The 18,100-nt window shown below is 37.9% G+C and overlaps 1 protein-coding gene and 2 long non-coding RNA genes across 3 annotated transcripts in view; 2 read left to right on the plus strand and 1 right to left on the minus strand.

The window, feature by feature from the left end:
• The window catches only part of LOC115419608 (uncharacterized), a 24,350-nt gene extending 22,387 nt beyond the window's left edge, over nt 1–1,963 (minus strand). The window contains exon 1 of the long non-coding RNA XR_003935446.1: nt 1,952–1,963. This is a non-coding gene — a long non-coding RNA (uncharacterized LOC115419608). The remainder of the gene's footprint in view (nt 1–1,951) is intronic.
• LOC115419612 (uncharacterized) overlaps nt 1–9,981 on the plus strand; it is a 14,137-nt gene extending 4,156 nt beyond the window's left edge. Inside the window, exons 2-3 of the long non-coding RNA XR_003935450.1 lie at nt 3,716–3,720; nt 9,970–9,981. This is a non-coding gene — a long non-coding RNA (uncharacterized LOC115419612). The remainder of the gene's footprint in view (nt 1–3,715; nt 3,721–9,969) is intronic.
• grip2b (glutamate receptor interacting protein 2b) overlaps nt 1–18,100 on the plus strand; it is a 388,052-nt gene that overhangs the window by 88,616 nt on the left and 281,336 nt on the right. The window lies entirely within an intron of this gene.

Raw genomic sequence — 18,100 nt, forward strand, 5'->3', positions numbered from 1 at the left:
AGTAAACTCTTCAATGCCTCTTTGAGAATATGTTGTCACAAAGCTGAAAACAGGGCTGTTTCTCTGAGTTTTTTGGAGATCCTTGGCACTCACAGGACAGGAACACTCCAAACTAGGGATGCACCGATACCACTTTTTTCTAGACCGAGTACGAGTACTTACATTTGAGTACTTGCCGATACTGAGTACCGATACGAGTACTTAATAATCCCATTCCAGTTCTTAGTTCCTTTTGTAAATGTGCTTTATTGTCGTTGTCATTAGTCTGACTGGAAAAAAGTGCTGCTACTGACATTTAATGTGTTGGAATGAGCGTTTCTCAATTAATCCACCAGGGGGCGCTGCTCTGAATTAACTATACTGGACAAATACCATGAAGAAGAGTAAAGTTTCTGGAGAAGAAGAGGAAGAAAGTCAGTAATAACAAACATGGAGACGACAAAGGTAACACTAATGTGATACTAATATTATAGTGTTTTCACTGGTAAGGTTTAAAAGCTCAGCTTCAGCAGGCAGAGAAAAGAGAAATGAGTGATAAGTTTCATTTTCACTTCCGCTGGTGGCGGTCTGCATCACTCCATATTCCCAGTGGTATTCTCTGTCTGGGTACGCATCCGCCAGCACCTGGAAAACAGATGGAATGTACGCAGAGGACGGACAGAATGCTGCATCCGTATCTGTCTGTGTCTTTAACGTTAGTTGCAGTCAGAGTTACTTTTATCACCGTCATTTATTTTGAAAAATCTCCACACTCTTCACACTCCCCACACATTATTCCACCACCGCGTACCTGCTGCACTGAACTGTGAAGGTCACACGGCCGTAAGTGGTATCGGTGCATTTGTATCGGATGTCTTTTATGAGTACGAATACAAGTACACACACTGAGTATCGGAGCCGATGCCCGATACTCGTATCGGTATCGGTGCATCCCTACTCCAAACATATGATGATCTCATAGAACAAGGATGTCAAACTCATATTAATTCAGGTTCCGTATTCAGTGGAATATAATCTGAAGTGGGCCAGACTAGTAAAATAATAACAGTGAAAAAAGTAGAATTGCATTATAAAAATGTTTACATCTGAACATTGTACTTAGAAATGTGAATAACATGAACAACCTGAAATGTCCTAAGAAAAATAAATTCAGTTTTAACAATATTCTGCCTCAGTTTACCATTTACACATGTGCATTAAAACTTACAGATCACAGTGATCTACAAATACACAAAACATTTAGTAACAGGCAGAATATTGTTAAATTTGCACTTTTTTTTCTCCAGAGATTTCAGGTTATTCATATTTGTTCAGGTCATTTACATTTTTTGTGAAAGGACAGTTTCTGAAAGTAAATATTTTCATGTAATTGTACCTTTATATACTAAAAGATACAAATTTGGAGTTTCATTATTTATGTTATTATGATAGTATTTTCCTTGTCTGACCCACTTTAGATCATATTAGTCTTCATGTGAAACCTGAACTAAAATGAGTGTAACACCAAATTATTGGTATTAATATCTTTAGTGTAATTTTTGCAATGCACAAATTCATCCCATGGACCGGATTGGACCCTTTGGTGGGCTGGTTTTGGCCCATGAGCCGTATGTTTGACACCTGTGTCACAGAATATTGGCCAGTCTGCGGTGATGCATTTTTGGGCTTCTTATCCATACATAAACACTTTAAGTCAGTAGAACAAATTTTTTTTGTTGCCTTGTCTGAGTCTTGAGTGTATTTTATTTGTGTGTTAATATTTATGTGTCAGAGTGTGAATGTAAGGTGTTTTGGAAAAGAAAAAATAAAAATAAATAAAGCTGTTTTAGTGTGACAGGGTATAGGAAGCATTGAATCAGATTAAAATAGGCAACATTATACATGGTAGTTCAAAGGAGCAGAAGCCTTTTTTGTGTGTGCTTTTTTTTATATTATAAATATAGAGCGATACACTTTTTGAAAGGTGATGTCTGTGCCTCTTCCAAATGTTCAGTATTTGTCAGCAGATAGGGGTCTTAAGCTCCAATTGTTGCTCTTATTGGGTTTGTTACACTTTCTTTAGCTCCTGCGGGGAACCTGTTCAAGGTTTGACTCTATTTCATCTTCTCAATGGGGGTTTTCCTTGTGAGCATGGCTGGATGAAAAGGCTCTACTGCTGATTACTGAGTGGTCAGCAGTGTCCATGATGTGATAGTGTGAAGCAGCTGGACTGGAAAATAGATTCTCTGCCACACAGTGGGCTCCCTGTGGTGCTGTCCTTGGTGCTGATCTGTGGCCTTTAGATGTGCTCTGTGGTAGTGAACCTGTTCTTCAGTTTATGCAGCTGCTTAGACTTGTTTATAACAGTGGTGGCTGGTGGTCTTAAGAATAGGAGAATCAAAAGTAGCATTTTTACAAATCATAAACTTATAATTCCCCCCTCGTTTCCTTCTCTAAGAAATTATTAATTACCCTATCATAACAAATCAGACTCTTTTCCGGACTCTTTGCAATTTCCTTTCAATTAATATATTCAGTGATTCCTAGAAGAGTTCTCTGGCAAACAGATCATGCTGCTGAATGATGAAGATCTAGCTGTGGCCAATGACACTTAAGAGGACTACCAGGCACAAAAAAACTCTTGTCCCTGTTTCATCCAATCACGAGTGAAAACCACAAGTCCTGTCATTTCATTGGTCCTTGGAGGTTTTTCAAGACCCACCCCATTCTACTTATCCTTGTTGACATGATGAGTCTGGGAAATTACTTATTTTACATATTTTGTCCAATGACTGACTAGATTTTTTCAAACACTCCCACCTTCCTGCTTCAATGGATTTGAGGTGAGAGCAGCCTCTGCTTCAGTGTGAGAAATCCATTGGAACTATCATGCTTTACAAGAAATTACTTCAAAAAGGCTAATGCGTACAGATTAAAAAGTGTGGTATTCATGGGGGAAATAGCTTTCATGAGAATTAATCTCCTGACACTATCCACTTTTTTTCTGCTTAAATTCTAAAGGAAGTGTTGCTTCCCTTGTAGTCTCAAAGCAGCTGCATCTGGTTTAGAGAAGTTAAAATCATAAATTCATACTGCCTTGACATAACTATGACAATATTTCCTGACCTAATGACTGCTTGGTCTGTTTTGGTGGTTGAGTCCTTCATTGCACCTTCTTAAATGTGAATATTTTCTAATGTCTTTTCTCCTGTGACAGAAAACTGAATATCTTTGAAGTGTTTAAAAAAAGAGGTTATCATAGGATCATAAGAATATTTTTACAACTATTTAATGAATGAAGAAAGTAATCAGTTGGTTAATCACAATGAAAGTAACCCATGGCTGCAACTGGAAGTCGATTAAAACATATAAATATGCGAGTGGAGAAATGTCCACAGCAGGGAATGTCTAATAAACTAATGAAACTCAGTCAGTTCCTATAGTTTCTTGCTGGCCACTCACTACTAAAATACTTACCCATGGTTCCTTGAGTTTATTAGATAATACCTCTTTCAGAAGAAGTAATAGCAATTAATAAAACTACATTGATACCTTTGGTGATTTACAGCAAGCTAAAAAGACATGTAATAAAATTTTTATCTATTATTATTTCATTGCCCAGAAGTATCTTGGTTTACACAATCTGATATTTATTCATTCATTTTCTGAACCCGCTTTATCCTCACTAGGGTCACGGGGGTCGCTTGGAGCCTATCCCAGCTACATAGGGGCGAAGGCGGGGTACACCCTGGATAGGTCACCAGTTCACAGCAGGGCTGACATATAGAGACAAACAATCACTCTCACATTCACACCTATGGGCAATTTAGATTAACCAGTTAACCTATCAGTGCATGTCTTTGGATTGTGGGAGGAAGCCGGAGTACCTGGAGAGAACACGCAAACACGGGGAGAATATGCAAACTGCACACAGAAAGGTCCCACCCCCCGTCGACTGGTGTTGGAATCGAACCCAGGACCTTCTTGCTGTGAGGCACGAGTGCCAAGCACTGCACCACTGTGTCACCCATCTGATATTTAATGAAAATGAAATAAGTGCCATTTACGTAACATGGTCCTGAACATAAATCATCATATTGCAGCTGTGGCTCAGGAGGTAGAGCAGGTCATTCAATAACCAAAGGGTTGGTGGGTTGAATCCTGTCTGTCCTAGTCAGCTGTTGTGCCGTTGTATCCTTGGGCAAAACACTTCACCCACCTTGCCTCCAGTGTCACTCACACTGGTGTATGAATGTTTGGTGGTGGTTGGAGGGGCTGTTTGGCGCGTATTTGCAGCCACGCTTCTGTCAGCCTGCCCTAGGGCAGCTGTGGGCAGAGTTTAGCACCACCAGAGTAAGAATGTGAGAGTGAATGAATAATGGATCAATAATGTAAAATGATTTGGGTGCCTTGAAAAACGCCATAGAAATCTAATCTAATCTTTTTTTTTTATTTTTTTTTTTTATATTTACTGCATATTTCAGGGGTCTCATTCAGATTATCCTATAATTTATAGATAATAATAATTTTAGTATTTTGGGGTTGTACAGGACTTGTTTTGGTCATGTCAGTGAACACCAAAGTGTTTTACTCAGCTATGTATGTTTTTCATTTTAGTGTTGATTATATGAAGTCATGACTTTCACAATAGAATCAAAAATAGTCAGCTTTCTAATATTTTTTATTATTATTATGGAGTTGAGGTGACACAATTACTGATTGTTCCTAATGCAAACAGTCATTTTGTAATTAAGGAAAGAGTTTAATAGATCACATAGATACAAATGGATTTTTTGTCATATAAGAAAAATGGTCAAATCTTTGCTTGTTTTTGGAGCAGTATAGTATTTGGCATTAAACTCTCTACCCTCTCTTACCAGTGGCTTTTTCTTTCACATTTCTTGCGTTATGCATTTTTCAGCATGTTATTTTTATTCACAGTACGTGCATAAAGGATCACTGCCTACCTCTCTAAGAGAAGTCAGTGTTCCTCACAGAAATAAGAGCAGCAGATAAATGGCAAAGCGACCTAATCTGTCGATTTGATCCTTAGAAAATGAAAAGGTCATAGATTTGATCCCCGCAAGTGTCTCGTATCTATCCTTACGGAATGCCTACTTGCCTTTTAGTAAGGGCAGCAACACTTTCTCTGCAGCTCTGCTACCTAGTAGTAGTTGCTAGGTAACTTCTAATTTTAGTCAGCTATTTCATTTATTTATGTATGTATTTTTTATTTTTTTTAACGTTTTACTAAATTCAAGACAGCTGATGCAACAAACCTAGATGTCAGGGCTGGTGTTTTACAGCAGGTCTTGCTGTGGATATATTTACAACTCTGTGTAATAATAATCTGATACACTATTGATCCCTGTATGCAACCCCCCCCCCCCCCCCCCCCCCCCCATCAAGGATACATTAGAGAATATATGAAGGAAAAATTACATATCCTGTCTCAGAAGGCAAATCACTTGCAATCAATACTCATATGTAGGTTTTAATTAACAGCTATTTCCTTTACCCTAAACATTCATAGAAAACACAGCAGCCGGATGAAGTAATTAGTGATTATTATGTTTTAATGACCAGTAAGGTTGTCCATTTATGAAGTTTAACTGTTGAATATTAACCTGTTAATATTTAATGCTTCAGTGGCGGGTGGGTTCATTCTTCTTCTCTTCTTCTCTCTTCTTCTAGGCTTTGCCATCAGTGAGTAGTGTTTTTTTGTTTGGGGCTGGTGGTTGAAAAATAATATGTCACGTAATGCACCCAAAACATCATGACAGTTAGCCACATACGGGTACACCCTAGATGTATCACTGATTACTGCGCCAATAAATTCAAATCACATATCTGAATTTTCACCATAATCAAGACTGTGGGTTTGCATAAGGATGGTAGGATATGTGTTTATCAGTATTCTGGTTAGACAAGATTGTCCCCAGCAGTATTAGATACACTTGTTTGTATGCTCTTGTCTTTCTGATGGTAAAGTCGGCCTGGGTCTGGGGTGAATGTTAGCCTATGGATATGTCATGACTCACTGGCAGAGAGTAAAGGAGCAGGTTAAAGAAGTAGAGCTGCTGATTTTCCAAATATATACAGGGTGGGGAAGCAAAATTTACAATAAACATTTAGTTGTTTTTTCTCAGCAGGCACTACGTCAATTGTTTTGAAACCAAACATATATTGATGTCATAATCATACCTAACACTATTATCCATACCTTTTCAGAAACTTTTGCCCATATGAGTAATCAGGAAAGCAAACGTCGAAGAGTGTGTGATTTGCTGAATGCACTCGTCACACCAAAGGAGATTTCAAAAATAGCTGGAGTGTCCATAAAGACTGTTTATAATGTAAAGAAGAGAATGACTATGAGCAAAACTATTACGAGAAAGTCTGGAAGATACTATTAAAGAAGAATGGGAGAAGTTGTCACCCGAATATTTGAAGAACACTTGCGCAAGTTTCAGGAAGCGTGTGAAGGCAGTTATTGAGAAAGAAGGAGGACACACAGAATAAAAACATTTTCTATTATGTAAATTTTCTTGTGGCAAATAAATTCTCATGACTTTCAATAAACTAATTGGTCATACACTGTCTTTCAATCCCTGCCTCAAAATATTGTAAATTTTGCTTCCCCACCCTGTATATACAGTATAGGCCTATGTCGTTTAACCCGTAAAGACCCAGTACTACTTTTGTGACAGTTCCCAAAGGAAATTGTCTCTATATCTAACCTTTTTTAAGTGATTTATCACCCTTTATTATAATATTGTCATCTGAATTTTGCATTTTATCAGTATAAATCAGGTATTTTCTTGTATTTAATTTACTGACCATGAAAACATTCATAAAAGCTCAGATTAATATTGACAATTCTTATACCAAAAAATGAGAAAACTGCAGAAAAAGTGACTTTTTCAGTAAAATCTATCATTAACTGAACATAAATCAAGCATTTCCATCTACTGTCAGTGATCCAACCCCATGGGTTTTACTGGTGAATCAATGTTGTTGAAGATGACGGTGTTTCCACGTTCACTACGGAGCCTCTGAATGGGTCATATCTGATGACCATGAAAAGATGACAAACTGTATTTTACACCAATTTTTTACACATATTGGTAGGATTAATGGATCAACAGTTTAAATCAGTAGATGCTGTTGGTCAGTGATGGAAGTTTGGGTCTTTATAAATTAATCTGCAGTGCATTATTTTTGTTACACACAAGATGCTGATCAGTCAAGTTCAGATGCTGTAAAGGTTCCGGGGGGAGCAGTTGGATCTTCAGATCTACAGGTGATGTTGTCTGATGTTAACTCAGTTGTAAGTTATTCTAAGACAAATTGCAAGTACAATCTAATGTTGATATGAGAAGGACACATATTTCTTTGGATGATGGTGGATGGTGTTTCCTCGTCAATGCTTGAATATAACCAAACCTACAGCCACAATAAACCCAATCTGACTTTTTCACCAGCTCTTAATACCTGGTTAGGTTTTGTTGCTGGTTAAATTGATTGTCATTCCTGTGTGTTTCTTGTACTAGCTGAGTGAACATTTAGTGAACTTTTTAATTTAAATGAGTGATATTTTGCTTTTTTAAATGGAATTATGCATTTTAAAACATTTCCCTGTGATCTACATAAACTGTAAATGCTATGCTTGGGTCTTAATTCTTCATTAATTCAACTCCATACGTCCATCTTCAACTCTATTTCTGAGTAAGGACACCAGAAAGGTCATTTTGAGCGCTGGCCCTTTAAATGCAAATAAGCCATTTCACACCCCACCCCCTCCAGGTCGTTGGCTGTGCTGCTCTGTCCCGTTCAGCCACTTGTGTTCGTTAATACAACAAACAACTGAACATTTTAGTTAATCAGCTTGAAGTTTAGACATATTTTCAGTTTTTACTACAACCACTGCTGCTGACAAACAATTATGGCGTACTCAGAGAAATGTTTGTCCGAAGTCTTGACCTTATATGTGCAAATCTTGTGATGTAACTAGTTATAAAACATAACAAATTACACAGGAATTGAAACAGGCTGTAGAAACACACTCAATTTTTGCTGAAACGAATATAAAGAGGGCTCAAATTCAAACTTTTTGAACTATTAGGGTCACCGAATACACAAATAAATGTACCGAAGACTAATAAAAGTGGATTTAGCAAAATATGACCCCTTTAACAATACATATATTTGCACAAATTGAAAGTGTGACTAAAAACAGACCTCCATCTAGTCATCATCTTTATCCTGTTAAGGCTAATACTATCCCCGTGGCTGTATGAGGCATTTGTATGTTGTTGATTTATGCTGATTTTTAAGGCCAGTCCACACAGCAGGTTTCCTGTTAGTTTGAAGTGTGACACGTGTTTTGCTGTTTTCCAATTTACAGCATTTATTATCACGTAATCCAATGAAATACGCACATTCTCGGGCAATAACTCAGAACATTACATATTGTTATGTAACACCATTTGGTTCTGTGGACAGTGAAGTGGTAACAGACTGGCCTCACAGTTAAAATGACCCAAACAACAGCTGACAAAAATGTCCTCAGGCAAAACAGTGAATGCTCTGCCAGTTTGCTCAGCTCCCAGTGTCCTTCTGTACGAGGACATTATAACTGTAACTCAGGCAGCATCAAAGGTTTTGGATGATCTTCTTTGAAGATTTAGTCACATGTTATGTGCCACTGTGTGTGTATTCCAGGGTTGTATCAGCGAGGATTCAGCTGTAGATATAAGAGGAGACAGCAGGAGCCTCATCAAAGCCCTCAGACCCTGACATAGAACCATGTGGGATGCCTCAGTCTCTCCAGGGGGCATCCACAGATGTCTCTCTATCTGTGTCTCTTGCTGTCAAACTCACCCACATCCTTACGCACTGTATTCTGGAGGGAAGTGGCACATAGAGCAAACAATCAGTATACACATTCTGTCTGACATGATGCAGATAAGATGCTGCAGTACAGTCCCCGGTCCCAGGATCTGTTATCCCCACATGTTTTAAAAGTCAGAACAGACCTGGGAAAGAAAGCTTTTAAATGTTCTGCTCCCACTGCCTGGAACAGCCGACAGAAGGAGATAAAACTGAAGGAGCTGTAAATGCATTCAAAGTCCTTCTAAATGAATGGGAAAAGGATAAATCTGGTTGTACATGTTTTTCTCCCTGATTGAATTGGGCTCTGCTTTGAGATGCTTTTAACCCATAAAAACCCAAGCATCCTCTAGTGTCCATAGTCTTCTACTGATCTAAACTGTTTAATACCTGTTGATTTACTAATCCTATCAATACAAGTAAATAATTGGTGTAAAATACAGTTTGGCATCTTTTCACGGTCATCAGATATGACCCATTTGGACGTTCAGAGACTTCATAGTGAACGTGGAAACACCGTCAACTACAACACTGATTCACCAGTAAAACCATGGACCTGGATCAATGACAGTGGATGGAAATGCTTGTTTTCTATTCCATTAATAACAGATTTTGTTGACAAAGTCACTTTTTTCTTAAGTCTCCAGTGTTTCTGATATAATAACCCTCAACTTTAATCTGACCTTTTATGAACATCTACATGATCAGTAAATTAAACATAGGGAAATACATGATTTCCACTGAAACAATGCAAAACACAGAGGATGATATTACAATAAATAGTGATGAATCACTTCAGAGGGGATACAGTTACAGGAAAAAATCATAGGAGAACTGCCACAAAAGTAGCACTGGGTCTTTATGGGTAAAGGAACATTGTTGTTTTACATTTAGTACCTTTTTTTCATTGATGGAGTTTTATATGCATTTTGGTAGTTTTTGAACGTAGTTTTACTATGTGTTTTATGTATGTTTCAGTGTAGATGTGTGTATGAAATCTCTATTGTCTGTGACTTCTGCTGCTGCTGTCTTAGCCAGGAGACTTGCAAAAGAGAATTTTATTCTCAAAAAATAATTTTTTCCCCTGTTTAAATAAAGGTTAAATAAAGAGAAAGCTATTCAGTTTTGGTTTCATTCTAATGAATGCAAGCTGAGCTTCCCTGTCTACTGCAAAAAAAAAAAAAAAAAAAAAAAACTCATGTATTGCTAGTTTGTAACAAATATATTTTGAGAGGAGCATAATGTCTCTGATTAGAATTTTTGTATTAGCGTAATAGGAAATCTGGCAAGGTGTAAAATGTAATTGTATCAGTAAAATGTTTCTAGTTTTACACTATCCTCCCTTACAATGTCTGCCTGTAGCTGAGCAGAAACAGCATGATTTAACTCCTTTTATGGCAGCATCATTGCACTAAGTTCAGGTAAGAGAAAGATAGTTAAATATTTAAAGTCTCTTGAAGCATGAGACGACGTGTTAACGTTAATGTTCCACTGAAGCCCCCCTCTTTTACGTACGTAGTCTTGAGTGGGTTTTTCCTCCTGAATACAAATATAGGGAGTGGATTCTTTTAGAAATTAGTGTTTTTGAATGACAACATTGAAAGAACTGTATTTTTGAAAGTGTATATGTAATGGTTTCAAGAATTTTGGAGCAGAGCTGAGAGACAAGCCAACGTCAGCTGTTTGAGCCCTTTGAATGGACAACCAATGATTCTTTATGTGTTCAGTCTTAGCGCTGCTGTACCACTCAGTACAGATACAATTACAATACGGTCTTCAGACATTCCTGAGCTTTTAAATGTTCGTCGTCTGTCCGTAAACAATTTTTCAAGAATCTTCTTCTCTGAAACCATCAGTCAGAATGACTTGATATTTGTTGTGGAACATCTATGGGGTATGGTCTCCCAAGATAGTTAAAAAAAAAAAAACTGGGAAATATTGATTTTTGAATTTTTTTAATGGATTTTTAAAATGTTAAAAATCCCCATTGGTTTATAATGAGAAAAATTGTCACAAAAAAGTGCTATAACTTAAAACAGTTGAAAATACTGATATATTGATAATAGATAGAAAGTCACATATGGGCTTTCATTTGGTGCCATGACCTTTGAGCTTGAGTGACCTTGAAAGGTCAAACGAATGTCTTCAAATATGCCGTTGGACTACAGAACCCTTGGTCCTATTTTTGTAATAAGCGTTGGTTAATTACTCCATCACCACACTGGGTGGGTGGTAGTGTAGTGGTTGGCGCTTCCACCTCACAGCTCCCATGTTCGATTCTCAGTCAGCCTGGGGCATTTCTGTGAGACTGGTTTGCTCACTGAGTAAATGATGATGATGACGATGTGGAGTTGGTTCCTGAACACCTTCAATGGCAGCTCACGCTGTAGAGACTGAATTTACCTACAGAGACAATAAAGCGAGTTAACCCCAAAACCAATCAGGCCAATCCAAGTCAAGTAGTTTATACATGAATGACAAAGCTGGGAGTGAGTTTTTCAAGAATGTTATATTAACCTTACAAAAACATACTGAATAATATAAGTCTTGAGCCTTTACTGACATTTTTCTTTTTTTCCCTTTCTTTCTTTCTTTCTTTCTTTCTTTCTTTCTTTCTTTCTTTCTTTCTTTCTTTCTTTCTTTCTCATAACTTTGATTAATTCTATGTTTACTGTAAGTGAATTATCTTATTATTAACACTTAACTGTTCATTTTGCAGCTACATCTTCAGCTCATAATAAAGCTGATAAGCAAATTTTATGAATGCTGTTTTACAAACATCTATTACAAGGACTTCAATATGAAATAATATCAGTGTGTTATTTATTCCAACATTTTGGATAAAGTTTGCATTTAAAGTTAGACATTCCATTAGTTACATTAATAAAAGTGAATAAGTGGTTTCACCGGGACCTGATTAGTCATTAAGATCAACTTTAAGTTCAGCCAAGGTGGATCTGCTGACAGAAATTTTCCACTTCAAATGTGTAACTGACCTGATTGGGTGTATTTTTGTCATTCGTTGGTGATTAGTCAACCACAGGAACAGCTGTTCTGTACTCGGTCCAGCTGGAGTGTGTGCAAACATGCTGGAAAAAGAGTTTTTTCTTTTTTTTAAATAGCTGCATGTAAGGCTCCAACTTGAACCCAGTCCTTCCAGTATGACCAAGGTTTTCACAGACGGCTGTTGGAAAGATGGGTCTTATATAGGTGAACAGTATAATAACTAAACAATTCAGTTTGCAGACATGGGTCGTAGCAAAAGAACAGGACATTAGACACACATTCTACATTTCACATAGATCGGTCAACGTACAGGACAGAACTTCAGTAGCTGAAGGATCCAGCCATAAAGTGCAACAGTTTCACCATCAGTGACAAAGTGTAACACTAGCAATAAATAGATCAAAAATAGATTTTAGAACCTAAAAAAACAGCACATGTAAATGAACAGTGTACACTTCACACTAAGCACTGTCACTAGCCTTTAAAAGCCTGATGGCAGAAGGAATAAAAGAATTAGCATATCTGTTTGTTTTCCTGCTGGGAGTGAGATAGTGTCTCCTAGAAGGCATCCAGACAAACCTCTCTTTAAGCACTTGATCTGAGTGACCAATAAAGCTCTTCGCTTTCTGGAGCACCTGCCTGCGCCACAGAGAGTGTAAATCAGCAATCTGCACACCTATGATCCTGGCACAAGTCTTGACAATGCTAGACAAGCTGTTTTTTACTTTCACTGCCACCCCATAAAACCAACACATAAAAGAAAAGGTTAAAAGACTCTCACTAAAAGAACGATAAAAAAAAAAAAAACACATTTAAGTTCATTAAAAGAATAAAGGTGTTGTCACACCTGAATTTCATTCTGATTCAGAGAGTGATGTATTACGATGTGTTACAGTGTTGCACATCACCTTATTTCAGTTCATGTTCACACTGCTCCATGCCCCCAACACCACACCCATGTAAACAAGTGGAACCTACTGTTTGTTTACGTCTGGCAGCAGCACTTTTTCGACAGAGCTGCTCTGCTTTATGGTAACATTTGTGACATTGCAGCATATCATACTCAGAGTTGGGCCTGGTTGTAGGCAATGCCCCCTTAAACAAATATCCTGACACCTTAAATTAAAGTTTCCGCAGGTAGTGAAAAAGAAAATGAGCTGCACAACAGTGGGAGACTTAGAGGAATTAGTTAGGTGTCTTTAGTTTCACTTTGTACGGTTGTATGATCTGTGCATACTCATTGTGAGGTACGTATGGTACAGACTGCACCCCTGTATAATATCCCCGGTGGCATGTGCCCCTGTCACATTCCTGATTTCCACCTCATATATGACTATCTGCAACCAGTGCTGCTCAGAGTGGTAGAGAAAACTGTAATTGTCTTTTTCTATCACTGTGGTCATGTTCTCACTGTAAACAAACCGCTCCGATCGCGATTGCAACCGAGAACTGAGAGCACCTCTTCCAAGCGGTCTCAGCTCGGTTGTTTTGTTCCAGAATGGAGCACGATTACTGCTTTCACATATGCCAAATCAAACAACAGCAGGTCAACATTGTTGGCCTTTTTTGCAATAGCCTCAGTGTTTTTATCAAATTTGAGATCAGAGTCAAATATTGTATAAGTATCTGTAAGTGTCCACAATTTCGACCTTTTCTCCGTTGACGATACTTACATCAGGCTTTATAGTTTTTTTTCCTGAAGTCAATTGTCATTTATATTTAGTTTTTGTTATACTGAGATCAGAATATTGTCTCCACACCATGTGACGAAATCAGACAGAGCTCTGCCATTCCCATGTTACTGTTTTGTTTATTTATTCTTCTCTTTTTTATCCTTTTCTTCTCTTTTCATTGAGCTAACACAAGTCCAGTCATATTTTGCAAAGTTCAGTCTTTATAAAATGTGTTAGCAGGAAAACACTGACGTAGATGTGAATGTACCCTGTTGTCTTGGAAACTGCTGATAACCTCTGCACCTATGTGTATTTCAGTGGTGCAAAGCAGTAATGGGAATAAACTGCAGCGCGGCCTCACATCCTACACATGTAGCTGCTCCTGCGGCAGTTTAGTTCCACATATCAGAGGCCGTTCAGACAGAGGAGGTTCTGACCTGCATCGACAAACAAACTGTGCCTTCTCACATTCAGGAAACAACAACCTACAGTTTTTGTGCGGGACTGATGACTCTGATAACTTCCTATGAACACTTAAATTAGTATTTGAGCTGAAATGAGCCCAAAATTGCAGGAGCCGTTTGTATAATTGTGTATAATTGTGTTTATCCTGGACTATCAACACTGTGGCTGTGGCACAATGTAAATCTGAACTACATTACTCCAGCGCTGTAGTTAAATACCATTTTGAAGTGTTGTTTTTATTTGAATATTTCCATTGTATGACACTATACACACTGTTTGTCTGACAGCTTTAGCTACTTTTAAGGTGCTGTTACACAATGAATAAATAAATTAAAATACAACAGATTACTTAAGATTAAACCAGTTATTTTCGGTGTCACTTACAGTTTTTCCCCATGTTATTTTTGTACTTCTGGTGTTTTTGCACATGCTCACTACGTAGGTAAATTTGGCGCAGCGTGCTGGTTTTACACCTGTATTATTTTTAGCCCCCATTAACTTTGTAGTTTTGAATATTCAAATAAAACGTTACTATAGTACTTAGTGTAGTACTAGCAGTAGTAGCAGGGGCACCACTACCAGTTGTGGGCCCCATGAAAGGGAAACATTGTGGACTCTTCATAAAATTCAGTACCTTGTTGATCTGTTGGAGCAGGAGGGGGGCAGGGGCACGGTCCATGCATACCGTCACTTACGCTAGCATGAACCGAAACTGAAACTTAACATACCTTCAACATCCGACTCCCAACTTCTATGCCTCTCTTATGCAGCGGATCTTAAACAAAATTTTCACAACTTCTAGCCTGTATCCACCGGACCCCCTCCATTGCTCTATGGGACCCCCACAAATGCTGAGCCCCATGATTTTGTCATGTTCACCCCCCCCCCCTTATCGGCACCCCAGAGTAGTATTAGTAGTATAATTGTAGCGATTACTATAATAGTAGCTGTCCAGGAAATGGTTCTTGGCTTGGTTTCTAACATTCCATTTCTGGGCTTTGTCGAGTCCAGCAGGATACTACCCAGTACTCAAATACTCCATCAACATCTCCATCTGCTCCTTGTAGGCTGACATCTTTGATTCCAGGGATGTAGACTTCGACTCTAAATCTATCTTATATCATGTATTTTGGAATTTGCAATTAACAATCACTGACTGTGTAAGAGTAACAAAGCATGTAAGCTAATAATCATACATCCATTCACTTTTATTTGACAAAAACGATGTCAACCAGATAAATAAAGTTAATATATGGTTCTTCTTGGTAGTTCCTCTCAGAACGTTTTGTCTCTCATCCAAGAGACGAAATGTTTTCAGAAGAGCTAAACAATCCCTGTATCATTTGTTCGTTTTTCAATTTAAATCCAAAATCAAAAAAACAAAAAAAATTGTTTTTTTTTGTTTTGCATTTTCAAAACCACAATGAAAAACGGATAACAGTTTGTTTTTCCATTTCCTGATTTTGTGCTCAAATGAAAAAATAGATAAAACGGATAACAACCGTTTCATCCGATTTTGCTATCTTCAGTGTAGTTAAGTTGTCCGACCCGAAAGTAGTCATTACTAGGGAAAAAATAAACAAACGGAATTTTCCGAATTATCGAGATACTGTTTTCTGAAAAAATTTTAATTTGGCTATGTTTTTCTGAATTAATTAATCCAGAAAAACAGAGCCAAATTAATTTTTTGTGTGAATGCAAAACGCTTCCGTACATATCAAACAGCTGCTTAATTATAGCAAAATATTCCTCCAGTCCGGCCATGATTCCGTATGTTCATTTTTTCCCTAGTAACGACTTCTTCCAGGTCAGACAACTTAACTATATTGAAAATAGCAAAATCGGATGAAACAGTCATTATCCGGTTTTTCCATTTTTCATTAGAGCACAAAATCGGGAAATGGAAAAACAAACTGTTATCAGTTTTTCATTCTGGTTTTGAGAAAGAAAGAAAAAAAAAGTCATGTTTTTGTTTTTTGATTTTTGGTTTTAAATTGAAAAATGAATGAACGAATGATACACAGATTCTAAACCAGTCCAGTTGAACCGAGAAGAACTACCAAGAATGATGACCTGAGCAAATGAGAACCTACACAGACATCTTAACACATGGTTAACTGTTATAGTGATCTGAATAATACGGAAATCAACTCGCCTAATTTTTCCTATTTTCTTTGGAAAATCTTCGGAAAATCTGCACAAGGGTAAATTCAGTACGATGGGTTTCACTACCAGATGACTACCAGATGTTTACATCAAAAAGAATGCATTATGCCCTATGGTTTGGAGCATGCAAAAAAAAAATAAAAAATACGGGGGTAAAAATTGTACGTGACACCGGCCGTCTTTTTCTCTGATATCTTACAAAAGGCATTTAGCTTACATGCTTTGATGCTAATACTTATGTGATCTTATTGAGTGAGGATTTTTCATAAAGGAATTCTACTTTTGCTTTTATTTTCATACAGGATCTGAGTCCTTTGTCCAGTGCTGCACTGCACATCTTACATGACAAATACTAAATAATAGTTCAGAAGACTTTTCTATTTTGAGATATCTGCAAAAGTAAAAAAGAAAAATAAGCAGTGGAGACAGAGACTGAAAAACATGAACTATGTTGAAATGAAACCTCAGACATCTATTGCCACTTACCTTATGTCTAGAAATGCATGAAAGAGAGGGTGTGACACTCTGCTCCCTCTAGAGCTGCTTCAGACTGCAGCGTTCCTGCTTCAATCAGGACAAAAGCTGCTCTGGCTGGAAGGACGAGCCAACGTCAGCCTCCAGCCGTAACAGAGGGAACACTGCTTATGAATATTGCTTTTTGTAATTTAACATATTTTGCATTTGGCTGGCTTATAAAGAACAAAAAAGACAAAGCAAGTTGTCAGTTTTTGGTATTTCCGTCTCCTCAGCATTGCGCTCAAAGCATATCCCCATCCAAGGTGAACAGGATGCACTTCTCACATCCTGCCATTCATTAGCTAAACCCTCCCCTCCCTCACAAAACCCCCTGAGGCTCCGTACAGAGCTACTTAATGGAGAGAAGGCATTCGACTCTGACAAACCCCAATCTCTCACTCGAACAGAATGTACAAGTGACGACCTGATGCTCCGCCACCATCTGTTCCCCCTGGAACATATTAACACAGAGGTTAAACGAGAGCTCGGTGAGCAAGACGCCTGATGTGATGCTGGAAATCCACAGTGCACTGATAACATGCCTGAGGGCACTTGTACTCTCTGCCTGGCTCTAGCCCCGTCTTCTCAGCTAATTAAATAAATATAACTCCCCAGAGAGGGATGCAGAAAACAGTCGTGCTGCTAAGATCTTATTTTGGATCGGATATACAGTTCATGTTTTCATCTGCGAGGGAAATCTGAAGATCATACTTAACTTTCACAAGTTTCTGGTAGTTTTGGGGCTCTGTTTCCCCCACACTTCTGCAATTTCATGCCTCATCAACTGTTACCTGACTTAGTAAACTGTCATGTAACCTGAAACTGAGATGCACTGAACTACAGTTAATTCTAGCGCTATGTTTCAGACGTTACTAGAGATGGAGCACAAATGTGAAGGTATGTTTGAGTAAAACACTGAACCCTAAGGTGCTGGTGTGTGAATGTTCAGAGCATTTGCAAGTAGGTGAGTGGCATATTGCAAAGTGCTCTGTTGCCATTAAGATTTTTTATGGTATAATTATATTAATTATATATAATTAAAGTATAATTGACATTGTTAAAAAAAAAAAGCTACATAACAGCTGCATTTAGCAACACATCATTTAGGATCAGATCCAACTTTTATGTTTGTTTTGACACTGGTCTCTCTTATGTTCAGTTCAGTTTATTCCCCCATATTGTCCTCAAGCTTCTAAGAAATGTACCTTAAATAATGTGACATGAGATACAGACATTTCTTTTTGTTTTTCTTTTCATTTTCCAGGAATGCAACGGTGGAATGCAAAGCCCCTGCTGCCAATAAAATCTAACTAGCTCATCGACCCATGGGGAACCACAAGTTCTAGATGTGGTAGTTTTTATGCTGGTTAGAGTTGACTTTTGGGAAAAGATCTTCCACCTCC

Source organism: Sphaeramia orbicularis, chromosome 5 (genome assembly GCF_902148855.1).
Source record: "Sphaeramia orbicularis chromosome 5, fSphaOr1.1, whole genome shotgun sequence".
NCBI lineage: Eukaryota > Metazoa > Chordata > Actinopteri > Kurtiformes > Apogonidae > Sphaeramia > Sphaeramia orbicularis.